This window comes from Microcaecilia unicolor, chromosome 6 (assembly GCF_901765095.1).
Source record: "Microcaecilia unicolor chromosome 6, aMicUni1.1, whole genome shotgun sequence".
NCBI classification, from domain to species: Eukaryota; Metazoa; Chordata; class Amphibia; order Gymnophiona; family Siphonopidae; genus Microcaecilia; species Microcaecilia unicolor.
The window spans coordinates 50,864,429-50,878,322 of NC_044036.1; the positions used below are offsets into that span (position 1 = coordinate 50,864,429).

General features: G+C 51.8%; 1 protein-coding gene across 1 annotated transcript in view; it reads right to left on the minus strand.

Moving 5' to 3' along the window:
* The window catches only part of CRYZ (crystallin zeta), an 80,678-nt gene extending 66,875 nt beyond the window's left edge, over positions 1-13,803 (minus strand). The window contains exon 1 of the mRNA XM_030207721.1: positions 13,715-13,803. The gene's annotated coding sequence lies outside the window, so the exon portion shown is untranslated. The remainder of the gene's footprint in view (positions 1-13,714) is intronic.
* Between the last annotated feature and the right edge of the window lie 91 nt (positions 13,804-13,894).

Consider the following 13,894-nt stretch of genomic DNA (forward strand, 5'->3'; position numbering starts at 1 on the left):
TAGCTGCATGGTGACCTCCGCACCAGCACCTCTAGTATGAAGGGGGAGTAGTTCTCCCGGCACCGATGCTCCTCGGGTGCCAAATCCCTCTGCACCCCGCAACTCCTGGCATCATGTGTCGAGGGTCATCGAGGCTCCTCGGTGCAGACGAGGACGACATTGAATCTTTCTGTCGCCTCGGAGTCAAGTCCAATACAGGCCAGTCCCGAGGGTCCTGCACAACAGTCGGCATCGAGGCAGGTAGAGACCCACTCAACGCACAACTGCTCCCAGCATCAACAGGTCTAGGAGCCATATATACGGATGCTTCCTATGCAATGTCCAACACAGATGCCAATGCCAACATCGAGTATTCTGACTGGGCTCCTAAAATCTTCTCACGTTGAGCCTCTCTGGACAACTGGGTCAATTTCTTCATACGAAGACACAGGACACAGTTGGAAGAGCCATGGTCAGGCCCTAGACACTGAAGACACCAAGAATGGGTGTCTGTACCAGAGATGGTGCAATTGCTCCAGGTACAGTGTTAAAGCCACTGGGAACTTTCATGGACATGAAAGGAAAAATGTCCATGGCCGGAGTGGAGAAGTAGCCTAGTGGTTAGTGCAGTGGACTTTGATCCTGAGAAACTGGGTTCAATTCCCACTGCAGCTCGTTGTGACTCTGAGCAGGTCACTTACCCTCCATTGCCTCAGGTACAAATAAGTACCTGTATACACTATGTAAACTGCTTTGAATGTAGTTGCAAAAAACCACAGAAAGGCGGTATATCAAGTCCCCCAAATCAAACGACTCAATGGTGCCAAAAAAAGGGGCTAAGCACCGGAGAAAAAGCAAGGGAGACACCAACCGGAGTCAAAGCCTAAAAACGGCCTGATGCAGAAAAGAAATTTAAAAATGGGCACAATTCACTAAAGACAATAAGAGGACTGGGAAAAAGCGACCAGAAAAACAGGGAAAACTAGCTGAAAAGCACTGGAAAGCTCTACAGTGGCATAGCAAGGGGGGGGGGGGGGGGGGGGGGCCGGTCCGTCCCGGGTGGCACAAGGGGGGGGTGCTCCGCTGTTCCCGCTGCTTCCAGGCACCCCCCCCCCCACCCAAAGTCCACCCCCCCATGGGCACCTCGTAGAACCCTCCTCCTCCTTCCTTCCCGCCCTCGGCAGCCCTCCTCCTCCTCTCCGCCCCCCCCCCCCCCCCCCCGTATCATAACCTTTTACTTCCCGTAGTGGCAGCGACGTCAGTTACTTACGAAGAAGGCTGCAGGCTCCCCTCCGGCTTCAGCTTCTCCCTTCGCTCTTCACACAGTGAGTGTCCCGCCTTCGCGATGACACATTTCCTGTTTCCGCGAAGGCGGGACACTCACTGTGTGAAGAGCGAAGGGAGAAGCTGAAGCCAGAGGGGAGCCTGCAGTGCCTTCTTCGTAACGGAACTGACGCCGCTGCCACCAAGGGAAGAAAAAGGTTATGATACCGGGGGGCAGAGAGGAGGAGGGCTGCCGTGGGTGGGAAGGAAGGAACGGAGAGGGCAGGGGAGAGAGGAGAATGCTGGACATGGATGGGAGGAGAGAGCAGGGGGAGAGAACAGATTGCTGGACATGGAGGAGAGAAGGGGAGGGCATGGGGGACAGAAGAGATCGCTGGAGGGGAGGGCAGGGGAGGAGAATTGCTGGACGTGGGTGGATGGATGGAGGGGAGGGCAGGAAGGAACGGAGAGGAGGGCTGTGGGGGAGCTGAGGGAGGGCAGGGAGAATTGCTGGACATGGATGGGAGGGCATGGGGAGAGAAGAGATCACTGGAGAGGAGGGGAGGGCAGGGAAGAGAGGAGAATTGCTGGTGGATGAATGGAGGGGGCAGGGGAGAGAGGAAATTTGCTGGATGTGGATGGATGGAGGAGAGGGCAGAGGAGAGGAGACTTGCTGGACATGGATGAATGAATGGGGGCAGGGGAGAGAGGAAATTTGAAGGATATGGGTGGATGGAGGAGACGGCAGGAGAGAATGGAGAGTTCCTGGACATAGATGGAGAATTGCTGGATATGGATGGATGAATGGGGGCAGGAGAGAGGAAATTTGCTTGATATGGGTGGATGGAGGAGAGCGCAGGGGAGAATGGAGAGTTGTTGGACATGGATGGATGGATGGGGAGGAAAGTCAGGAAGGAAATGCACATGGATGGAAGAGAGAAGAGAGGAGAAATGTTGGACAAGGATGGAGGGAAGGAAAGACAGGAAGGAGATGCACATGGAGAGAGGGCAGATCCTAGATGGAAGGGGCAGGGAGAGAGGGCAGACTTTGGATGGCAGGGAGAGAGAGAGAAGGCAGATGCTGGATGGAAGGAAGACAGTGAAAAGAAGATGAGGAAAGCATAAACCAGAGACAACAAACTGCAATATATATTTTTATTTTTTTGCTTTAGGATAAAGTAGTATTGTAGCTGTGTTAATAAATAGAACATGGAAATAAGGTAATCTTTATTAGACTAATTTTAATATATTTTGACTAACTTTTGGAGAACAAAATCCCCTTCCTCAGGCCAGGATAGGATATTGTAAAATCACTATACTGTACTGATCTGATCTGAGGAAGGAGGTTTTGGTCTCTGAAAGCTAAATGTATTAGTCCAATAAAATGGTGGTATTTTATTTTCTGTTTCTGTGGTGTTGCATTGTATGCTCAGTCTGGCCTCTTGGGGGTTCAGTTTAATTTTTGTCTAAATAGAAAGTTTGATTACTTATTTTATAGTGGTTTAGGGTTTATCTGTGTTTGTGAAAAAGACACGGCTTTCAGTTGGCATTGACTGTGCAGGATCGACGATCTGTACTATTCTGTCTGGTTACGTTTTACAAATAGGTGAATTGATGTTCTAGTGCTCACTGTAGTGTTTAAGATGCTTTCCTTTTCCTTATGTGACTCGTAGAAATTACTGCTTATGGTATGGTAAAATTGTTCTAGAGATCCTGAGTGTTTTGTATTCTCGGTATGCCTAGTACTGGATTTTGGAGGTGGGGTGTTAAAAAATGACCGGCCCCGGGTGTCAATTACCCTAGCTACGCCACTGAAGCTCTATCAGCCCAAGCTGCGAGGAGGAGGCAAAAAAAGCACATACTGTCCTCACTGTGGGAAAAACTGCAGGAACTGTGCTCTCATGGCAGGCGGAAAGGCACTCGTCCATGCGCAGTAGAGCATAACTCACGCTCCACAAAGGTAAAATTATGTATCATACCTGATAATTTTCTTTCCATTAATCATAGCTGATCAATCCATAGACTGGTGGGTTGTGTCCATCTACCAGCAGGTGGAGATAGAGAGCAAACTTTTGCCTCCCTATATGTGGTCATGTGCTGCCGGAAACTCCTCAGTATGTCGATATCAAAGCTCCATCCGCAGGACTCAGCACTTAGAGAATTACACCCACAAAGGGACACTCTGCCCAGCTCACCACCGCCGAAACGGGGGAGGGGAATTAACCCAGCTCATCCCCACACAAGTGGGGGAGGGGAATCCGTCCAGCTCATCCCCGCGGAGCGGGGGAGGGACACCACACCCGCCGATGCGGGGGGATCTGGCTTATCCTGCAACCGCAACCGCGGGAGGAGCTGACTGACCCTAACACCGCCGAAGCGGGAGGGGTACAAAGCTGCCCTACAGCCGCACGAAGCGGGAGGGAGTGCCGGCAGAATTTAAGTCTCAATCCAGCCCCGTAAAACGGAGGGGAGAGGAATGCAGCAGCTCACTGTAACACAAACTCGTCTCAACTCTTGAAGAATCCAAGTGAAAAAACTTGAACACGAAGTCCTCCTGAAGTAACTGAAGACTAAACTTGAACCTAAAATTCAACCAGAATATAAACAGTACAGATATCTGGGAGGGGCTATGGATTGATCAGCTATGATTAATGGAAAGAAAATTATCAGATATGATACATAATTTTACCTTCCATATCATCATGCTGATCAATCCATAGACTGGTGGGATGTACCGAAGCAGTACTCACCCAGGGCGGGACACTGAAATCCCTGACCTCAACACTGAAGCTCCAAACCGGGCCTCCGCCCGTGCCGCCACAGTCAAGCGGTAATGCTTGGAGAATGTATGGGCCGATGCCCAAGTTGCCGCCTTGCATATCTCTGCCAAGGAGACGGACCCGGCCTCTGCCATCGAAGCCGCCTGAGCTCTAGTGGAGTGAGCCTTCAGCTGGATAGGCGGCACCTTCCCCGCGGCCACATAAGCCGCTGCAATGGCTTCCTTGACCCATCTTGCCACTGTAGGCTTAGCAGCCTGCAGACCCTTACGAGGACCTGCAAACAGGACAAACAGATGATCCGACTTCCGGAAATCATTGGTCACTTCCAAGTATCTGATGATGACTCGTCTCACATCCAGATATTTGAGAGCAGAGTACTCCTCTGGGTAGTCCTCCCTACGAAAGGAAGGGAGACAGAGCTGCTGATTCACATGGAAGCGAGAAACAATCTTGGGCAGGAAGGAAGGCACTGTGCGAATAGTCACTCCTGCCTCAGTGAACTGCAGAAAAGGCTCTCGACATGAGAGCGCCTGGAGCTCGGAAACTCTTCTGGCTGAAGTGATAGCCACCAAAAAGACTGCTTTCAACGTCAGGTCTTTCAGAGATGCCCTTGACAAGGGTTCAAAAGGCGGCTTCTGCAAAGCTCTTAGTACCAGATTGAGATTCCACGCAGGCAACACCGAGTGCAGAGGAGGGCGCAGGTGATTAACTCCTTTGAGAAAACGCACCACATCTGGCTGCGAAGCCAGGGAAGCACCCTTCAGGCGGCCCCTGAAGCAAGCCAGAGCCGCTACCTGGACTTTAAGGGAACTGAGCGACAGGCCTTTCTCCAGACCTTCTTGCAGGAACGCCAACACTGAAGAGATTGGAGCAGTGAAGGGAGAAAGTGAGCCTGCTTCACACCACGCTGCAAAGGTACGCCAAACCCTGGCGTAAGCAGTAGAAGTACAGCGCTTCCTCGCTCTCAGCATAGTGGCGATGACCTTGTCTGAGAAGCCCTTCTTCCTCAGACACTGCCGCTCAATAGCCAGGCCGTAAGACCAAAGGGGGAGGGATCCTCCATCACCACGGGACCCTGATGCAACAGGCCCTGCTCCGCTGGCAGTCGCAGAGGTTCGTCCACTGAGAGCCTGATCAAGTCCGCATACCAGGGACGTCTGGGCCAGTCCGGACCCACCAGGATTACCCGGCCCGGATGCTTTGCCACCCGGTCTAGCACCCTGCCCAACATGGGCCAGGGCGGGAACACAGAGAAGCTCCTGTGTTGGCCACTGTTGGAGGAGAGCATCTACTCCCAGAGATCGAGGGTCCCGTCCTCTGCTGAAAAAGCGCGGCACTTGGCAATTGGCCGATGACGCCATCAGATCTAGGCTCGGCTGGCCCCAGCGCTTCGTGATGTCCAAGAACACCTGAACCGATAGCTGCCACTCTCCGGGATCCAAGGTATGGCGACTGAGAAAGTCCGCCTTGACATTCATAACTCCGGCAATGTGGGCCGCTGACAGCTGTTCCAGGTTCGCTTCCGCCCACTGGCAAAGACTCATAGCCTCCTTGGCTAGAGGGGCGCTCTTGGTACCTCCCTGGCGGTTGACATAGGCCACAGCCGTGGCATCGTCCGACAGAACCCGTACAGGCTTCAATGCCAGTACCGGGATGAACTCCAAAAGCGCCAACCGAATGGCTCTGAGTTCCAGGAGGTTGATAGACCACTTTGCCTCTGCAGGAGACCAGAGCCCCTGCGCTGTCCTTCCCAAGCAGTGGGCTCCCCAGCCCGACAAAGAGGCGTCCGTCGTGACGACAATCCACTCCGGGGTCACCAGAGGCATTCCTGCAGACAACTTGTCTGTCTGCGTCCACCAGCTCAGCGCCTTGCGCACTGCTGGGTCCAAGGGAAGGCGCACAGCATAATCCTCCGACATCGGAGTCCAGCGCTGCAGCAGAGAGTGTTGTAGTGGTCTCATATGAGCCCTGGCCCAGGGCACTACTTCCATCGTGGCCGTCATAGAGCCCAACAGCTGCACATAGTCCCAAGCCCGAAGAGGAGAGGCTACTAGGAACTGGTCCACCTGAGCCTGAAGCTTGACAATCCGATTGTCTGGCAGGAACACTCTGCCCACTTGGGTGTCGAATCGAACTCCCAGATACTCCAGGGACTGAGTTGGGCGCAGCTGGCTTTTCTCCCAGTTGATGATCCACCCCAGGGAGCTCAAAAGAGCAACCACCCAGTTCACAGCTTTGCCGCACTCTGCATAAGAGGGGGCTCGGATCAACCAGTCGTCCAGATAAGGATGGACTTGGACTCCTTCCTTTCACAGGAAGGCCGCGATGACCACCATTACTTTGGAGAAGGTCCGCGGAGCAGTAGCCAACCCGAACGGGAGGGCTCTGAACTGGAAGTGTCGGCCCAGGACTGCAAAACGCAGAAAGCGTTGATGAGGAGGCCAGATGGGAATATGCAAATACACTTCCTTGATGTCCAAGGATGCCAGAAACTCCCCTGCCTTCACTGCCGCTATAACAGAGCGGAGGGTCTCCATGCGAAAGTGCCGAACTTTCAAGGCCCGATTGACCCCTTTGAGGTCGAGGATAGGCCGGACAGAACCTCCTTTCTTTGGTACCACAAAGTAAATGGAGTAACGTCCCTTGCCAAGCTGATTTACTGGCACCGGAACGACCGCGCCCAGGCGGATCAGATTGTCCAAAGTCTGCTGCACTGCCACAGCTTTGACCGGAGACTTGCAGGGAGAGAGTACAAACCCGTCTCTTAAGGGTCGGCAGAACTCTAGCTTGTAGCCATCTCTGATGACTTCCAGCACCCAAGCGTCTGAAGTTATTGTGGTCCACTCGCCCAGAAACGAGGACAGCCGTCCTCCAATCTGCACTGGGGCGTGGACCAAGGCCCCGTCATTGGGTACGAGACCCTGGGGGAGGACCGGAGGAAGCACCTCCGGGACGGCGGTCTCTGCGAAAGGAATGCTGCTTGGGGGAGAAGTTCCTCTTGAAGGAAGAGGGGGCAGAGGAGCCCGACCTGCCCGGGCGGTACCGACGGGCTTCCTGAAACCGTCCTCTGGAGGTACCGGGGCGAGTACTAGCCCGAGCCCTGACCTCTGGTAACTTCTTGCCCTTAGACGTGCCGAGATCGGTCACGATTTTGTCCAGCTCGACCCCAAAGAGCAGCTTGCCTTTAAAAGGCAATCTAGCCAGGCGGGATTTAGAGGCGTGGTCAGCAGATCAATGCTTCAGCCAAAGCCACCGCCGCGCAGAGATTGTCTGAGCCATGCCTTTAGCTGAGGCCCTCAAGACATCATACAGCAAGTCTGCCAAATAGGCTAAGCCCGATTCCAGGGCCGGCCAATCAGCCCTCAAGGAAGGATCCGAGGGGAAAGCCCGCTGCACCATAGTCAGGCACGCACTGGCCACATAGGAGCCGCAAACTGAGGCCTGCAAACTTAAAGCATCTGCCTCAAAGGACGACCTTAAGGCCGCCTCCAATCTTCTGTCTTGGGCGTCCTTTAGGGCCGTGCCACCTTCCACCGGCAACGCCGTTTTCTTAGTCACCGCAGTGATTAAAGAATCCATGGTAGGCCACAGATAGGCCTCACATTCACCTTCAGGCAAAGGATAGAGGCGGGACATAGCCCTAGCCACTTTAAGGCTCGCTTCCGGGACATCCCATTGAGCCGAAATTAAGGTGTGCATGGCATCATGCACGTGGAAGGTTCTAGGCGGGCGCTTCGTCCCCAGCATAATGGCAGAGCCAATAGGGGCTGAGGGAGAGACGTCCTCCGGAGAGGAAATCTTCAAAATGCCCATGGCCTGCACTAACAGGTTGGGCAAATCCTCTGAGCTAAAGAGCCGCGCTGCAGAGGGGTCATCCGCTCCATCCGAGCGGGGATCCGTCTCCTCCAAGGAATCCGCAAAGGACCGTTGGGAGAACTCAGATACGCTGCCCTCATCTACATCGGAGGAGACAAAGTCCTCCAAGGCCTGGGAATCAACCCGAGGGCGTTTACCTCCGGGGGCCTCAACCTCTTTACCAGACGAGGGAGCAGGGGCAGCGTTTTGCATAAGGAAGGCCTGATGCAGCAGCAAAACAAACTCGGGGGAGAAACCCCCCAGACTGTGCACTTCCGCAGCCTGGGCTACAGCCCTAGACGCACCCTCAACCGGCGCTCGCAAGAGCGGGGGAGAGACATGCTGCACATCCAATATGGCGTCCGGCGCGACACTCCGCGAAGGAGCCGCGCGGGAAGAACGGCGCTTAACTTTAGCCGCTTTTGTGCCGTCGCCCAAATTAAGGGCGTTCATGGCATTAATGTCTCCTACCTCAAGGGCGGCCCAAGAAGAAGCCGTCCGAGCCGCGTGGCCGGCCAAGATGGCGGAGGCGAGCAGCGGAGGATGGGCGTTTATGGCGGGAAAAACCGCCACGCTGGAGGAAGGACCGGGACACTCATCGGTCACGAAACTGTCACCCAACAAGGGCGAATCAGCCTTTACGACCCCCGCATCCCCTCTAGAAGCGCCCAAGCGATCCGGGGAGCGACTCTTTGCGCCCTCGCCCTCCGACGCCATATGCCACGTGGAGATCAATCGGGGAACCCCCTGCCCGCTATAAAAAGGTAAAAATTACCTGCTTTCCGCTCCGAGCTGTAACGACCTGGTGTCCCAGTGAGTAGCTGCAATAAACGTTTAAATAAACGTCGAAATAAACGCCTTTAAGGACGTTCAAAATTTTTTTTTTTTTTTTTTAAACGGAGCCAGCGGGAGGGGGGAGAAAAGGAGGGACCTGGCACCACCAGGTTTGCACTTGCTCAAGAAGAGCCCTCAACCCCAGGCACTCAACAAAACCTAAAAATTAGGCTTGGAGGCCTAGCCAGAGCTGCTGCTGTGTGTGACCACCACCTGCTGAGATAGAGAACATACTGAGGAGTTTCCTGCAGCACATGACCACATATAGGGAGGCAAAAGTTTGCTCTCTATCTCCACCTGCTGGTAGATGGACACAACCCACCAGTCTATGGATTGATCAGCATGATGATATGGAAGCTCTTTTAAGCTTAAGCGCATGATTGGGCAACCCTGGTCGCGCTACTCACTTGAGAGAATTATTGGGTCCTTTTACTAAGGTGCACCAAAAAAATGGCCTGCGCTAGTGTAGATGCATGTATTAGACGCGTGCAGATCCATTTTTCAGCATGCCTGCAAACAATGCCTTTTTAAAACTTTTGCCAAAAATGGGCGTGCAGCAAAATAAAAATTGGCATGCATTCATTTTGGGTCTGAGACTTTACCACCAGCCATTGACTTAGCAGTAAGGTCTCTCGTGTTAACCATGCAGTAATCGCCTACGCGCGTCAAGATAGAGTTACCATCCAATTTTCTGGTGCACATAGTGGACGAGCGTAAAAAATGAAATTACCACACAGGTCACGCAACTGCTGGGCAGTAACTCCAAATTGGCGCTCATGGGGCGCATATAGGCACCTACAACGGCTTAGTAAAAGGGCCCCTATGTCCTGCTTGTCCTCAGAGAATCTTTTGTATCTATAGATAAAGTCATAGGTGGTCGGTGGCCCAACTGTTTGGGGAGGCTAAAGGAGCGTGGTTAAGGGTGGTGCCAGGGGCGGGGCTTACATCCATAATTGTCTGACAACACACAGAAAAAAAATAAAATAAAAGTAAAATAGTCACAATTAATACCTTTAACAATTCAACATCAGATCATCCAAAATATTATAAAACCATGTCTGATGTTATGACAAACTAAAATTAATTTAAAGTGTTGATGTCACCTTAGTATAGGCCAACACACAACCTCTCCACTGCAAAACACTATACACAATCTTGTGCAAAAACACACTCAGAACCTTACCAAATCATAACAGCACTAATTCCAAGGACAGGACAAGCTACAATCTTATGCGTGGAAAGGCAGCACTGTAATTACACCAGCCTCTAAAACACCAATACACTACCTAGTGAAAAAAAACCCAAAAGGGCTAGTACACACTAGCAGAATACTGCACCTTGATCACACATGAAAAACACATGACAACAGATATGACAAAAGGAACTAGAAATCAAAAGATATGAAGGCAAAATATTGAACTGGAAAGTTACCTCAAGAAGTCAGACTCGGCATGCAGCAATACTAAAGAAATTGAAACTTACTTGCAAAATATCACAGATGCACATTTCCAAAAGCTGACAAATTCCAATTAATAAATTCCGAATAAAATACTTTTTTCTACCTTTGTTGTCTGAGCATTTAGTTGTTCTATTCTCCACAGAAGACATATTGAAGGTGCTGCTGCACAATGAAAATGCAAAGGAGGTATGGTGTGCCTACACAAATCCAGTATTTAAAACCCAAACCACACCAAAGTGCTCAACTACAGAGGCTCTCAAATCATAGCCAATGCTGTATATGTGTCTGTCCAGAACATATAAACCCCAACCCTAATAATTTGAGTTCTGCCTCAGAAAGGCTAAAGGCTTCGTGCATCTTGTCTGCATAAATTTACAGACAAATGTAAAGAAGATGAAGGGGAAAAAAAAAAAAGAAGAAGAAGAAAAAAGGCAGCTAAAAAGTAAGACGACAAAATTAGAATAGTAAGATAAAAGGAGAAAGAAGTGCTAAACAAAAAAGGTGGGAAACTTTGTTTTCAAGCTGAGATGAAACTTTTTAAGGCATTTGATTATAGAAGCGTGCAGTTTCTCTTCCTAGTTCTCAGCTCTTGCTTAACATTTAACCGAAAGTTTAATAAAGTTAGTAATTCTTGGTGAGGAGTTAGGGGAGAGAGAGAGATGTTCCGATCTGAACTCTCAAGTAAAGTTATCCAACGCTTGCCCTGTATTTCAGCTCTGGGGCTCCGCGGGCAGATCCAGATCTCTGGCAGAACCAGTGGCGTAGCCACAGGTGGGCTTGGGTGGGCCAGGGCCCACCAATTTAGGGCTCAGGCCCACCCAACAGTAGCACATGTTTAGCAGTAGCTGATGGGGATTCCAAGCTCTACCAGCTGAAGACTTCCCCCTGATGGTAATGAAAATGGTGTGCTCCACGATACTGGCACCTGCGAATGCTCTCTTTTCAGCACATTCCTGCTGCAGACTGCCTAGGTGGAGAGAAGCATTTTCCTACCAGCTTAGATATTTTTTGGGGGGAGGGGGAGAACACTTGGTACCCACCCACTTCTTGCCTATGCCCACCCAAAATCTGCTGTCTGGCTACGCCCCTGCCAAGCATTAAGATTCCCCAAAGTGCTTAATTTAGTCATCAAGCGAAATCGAAGCCCTCACCCCACAGGTAACTGACACTCAGCTTCCCTCCCTGCAGGTGGCATGCAAAAGTTGTACCCCGAACCTGCCTGCACAGTGGTCTCTCCCCTCACTCACCCAGAAAGGTCAGGCAGAGGATTCTGGCAGCCTCCGGCAGCACGAAAAGCTGCAGAAAAACCAGCAATACTGGTTCAGCTCTTCTCATCTTGCCTAGCCACTACAAGAGAAACTAAACCTACCTGACTATGAGGCAGATGCACTAAAGCTAAATGAGCCTTTAATGACTCTCCAACGAGGAAAATTTGATCCGTTGCATGCATCAAAGGGCTTTTACCGAGGAAGCCAGCAGCTAACGAAAACGGAATGGAGATGAGCAATTAGTGTGAAAACCCCATTGAAACGACATGCACTAACCTTTTCCGATTGCCTTTACGCAGGAAAAAGGCAGGAAATCTAACGAGAGGTCTGGACCTCTCGTTAGGACAGCTCTGTGCCAGGAAAAAGTGTAAAGTTAAAAAACAAACTTTGAGCCAATCCCAGCGCATTAGCAGAGCTAAAAGCGCTGTGATTGGTCCAAAGGACCTCAGAAAACTCATCAAATAAAAAAATAAAAAAAGGGTCAGGAGGGGGCAAGGGCGCTCGTCCGAGGCGTCCTGTACGGACGGCCTTGCCCCCCCCCCCCCCGCTGCTCCCCACTTTCCGCCGCTCCCCCCACCCCGAAAAAGCAAAATTCAAGCAGCCCCTGCCCCCTCCCTTCCTCACTACTCTCTCACCTCAGCTCCGCCTCCCGACATCCTCCGTCCTGTGCCCCGCCCCCTTTTGGGGTCGTCGCCGCCATTCCCCTCCTCCATCGGGCCCCCCTCCCTCTTACCGGGCCCGTGCAGCGCCTCTCTCCTCTGTCCGAAGGCACTGCACGGGCAAGAAGAAAGCTGATGCCTGCCTTCGCCCAGCTTCGATGGCGCGTCTTTCTCCTGCTGGGCCCGCCCCTGTCTGACGTCAGTAACCTATGTAGGTTACTGACGTCAGACAGGGGCGGGCCCAGCAGGAGAAAGCAGGAGAAAGACGCGCCATCGAAGCTGGGCGAAGGCAGCCATCAGCTTTCTTCTTGCCCGTGCAGCGCCTTCGGACAGAGGAGAGAGGCGCTGCACGGGCCCAGTAAGAGGGAGGGGGGCCCGATGGAAGAGGGGAATGGCGGCGACGACCCCAAAAGGGGGCGGGGCACAGGACGGAGGATGTCGGGAGGCGGAGCTGAGGTGACAGAGTAGTGAGGAAGGGAGGGGGACCGGGGCAGCTAGCATTTTGCTTTTTCGGGGTGGGGGGAGTGGCGGAAAGTGGCGAGCAGCGGGGGGGGGGAGCAAGGCCGTCCGTACAGGACGCTCCTGATGAGCGCCCTTGCCCCCTCCCGACCCTTTTTTTTTATTTTTGTTTTGATTTGATTTGGGAGCCATGTGCTTGTGATTTGACTGTGTTTTGACTTTGTGGCATGCGCAGAGCAGCTAACATAACGCTTGGCTGCTCTGCGCATGATTTGGGGGCCGATTAACGATGTGTATTGTGATTCTTTGGTACATTGTACGTTTCAATACCGATCTCAGCATGTGTGACTTTTTTTTTTGGTGCATTTTTCGTTATTTTAAAATCGTTAGGGACTTTAACGATTTAGATTTTTTTACGTTTGGTTGCTGCATCTGCCTCTATGGCGGGTCAGTGAACTTTTAGCTCTCCCTCCCCCAGCCCCACCTCCCTGTCCTCAGCTCCCCGAAAGCCCACATTCCGTTCCTCCTGCAGCCACCCTGCATTTAAAACCTATTATTTTAAAGTCGCAGGAGAAAGCAGTGGGGGGGGGGGGGGGAGTCATAGCTCAAGCCTCTTATGCGGGGGGGGGGGGGTAGGGGGCGCCTATGGATACAGTAGCCTAATAAGATAAATCAGAACTACACCAATGCACTCAATGGGGCAAATCTCATTATCGTTGATATCGTGCAGGCTTGCTACAGTTGTAACAATCTATTCCGTCTTGCTCTCGGCTGTATTTTAACGAAGAAAAACAATATGGTTCATCCCTGGTGGGAAGTTATTCTGGCCCTGCACCTACTACTACTATTTAGCATTTCTATAGCGCTACAAAGCGTACGCAGCGCTGCACAAACATAGAAGAAAGACAGTCCCTGCTCAAAGAGCTTACGATCTAATAGACAAAAATAATAAAGCAAGCAAATCAATTAATGTGTAGAGGAAAGAGGAGAGGAGGGTAGGTAGAAGCAGAGGTATAAGTGGTTACAAGTCAAAAGCAATGTTAAAGAGGTGGGTTTTCAATCTAGATGTAAAGATGGTCAAGGATGGGGCAAGACGTAGGGGCTCAGGAAGTTTATTCCAGGCGTGGGGGTGCAGCGAGACAGGTGCACCAATCTTACCTGATCAGCTGCGGGTTCTATAAAACTCTTTCGTTCACTCGGGCTTTCCAACGTATGCTTCGCCAGTTGCCACCCCGCTTTAAGAACTGTCTTATGACGCAACACAACAGATGCTATTGGACCTTGCCTTCTGTGCTTACCAGCTCCTGTTGCACGACAACGCGTCGCTCGCGCTGGTGG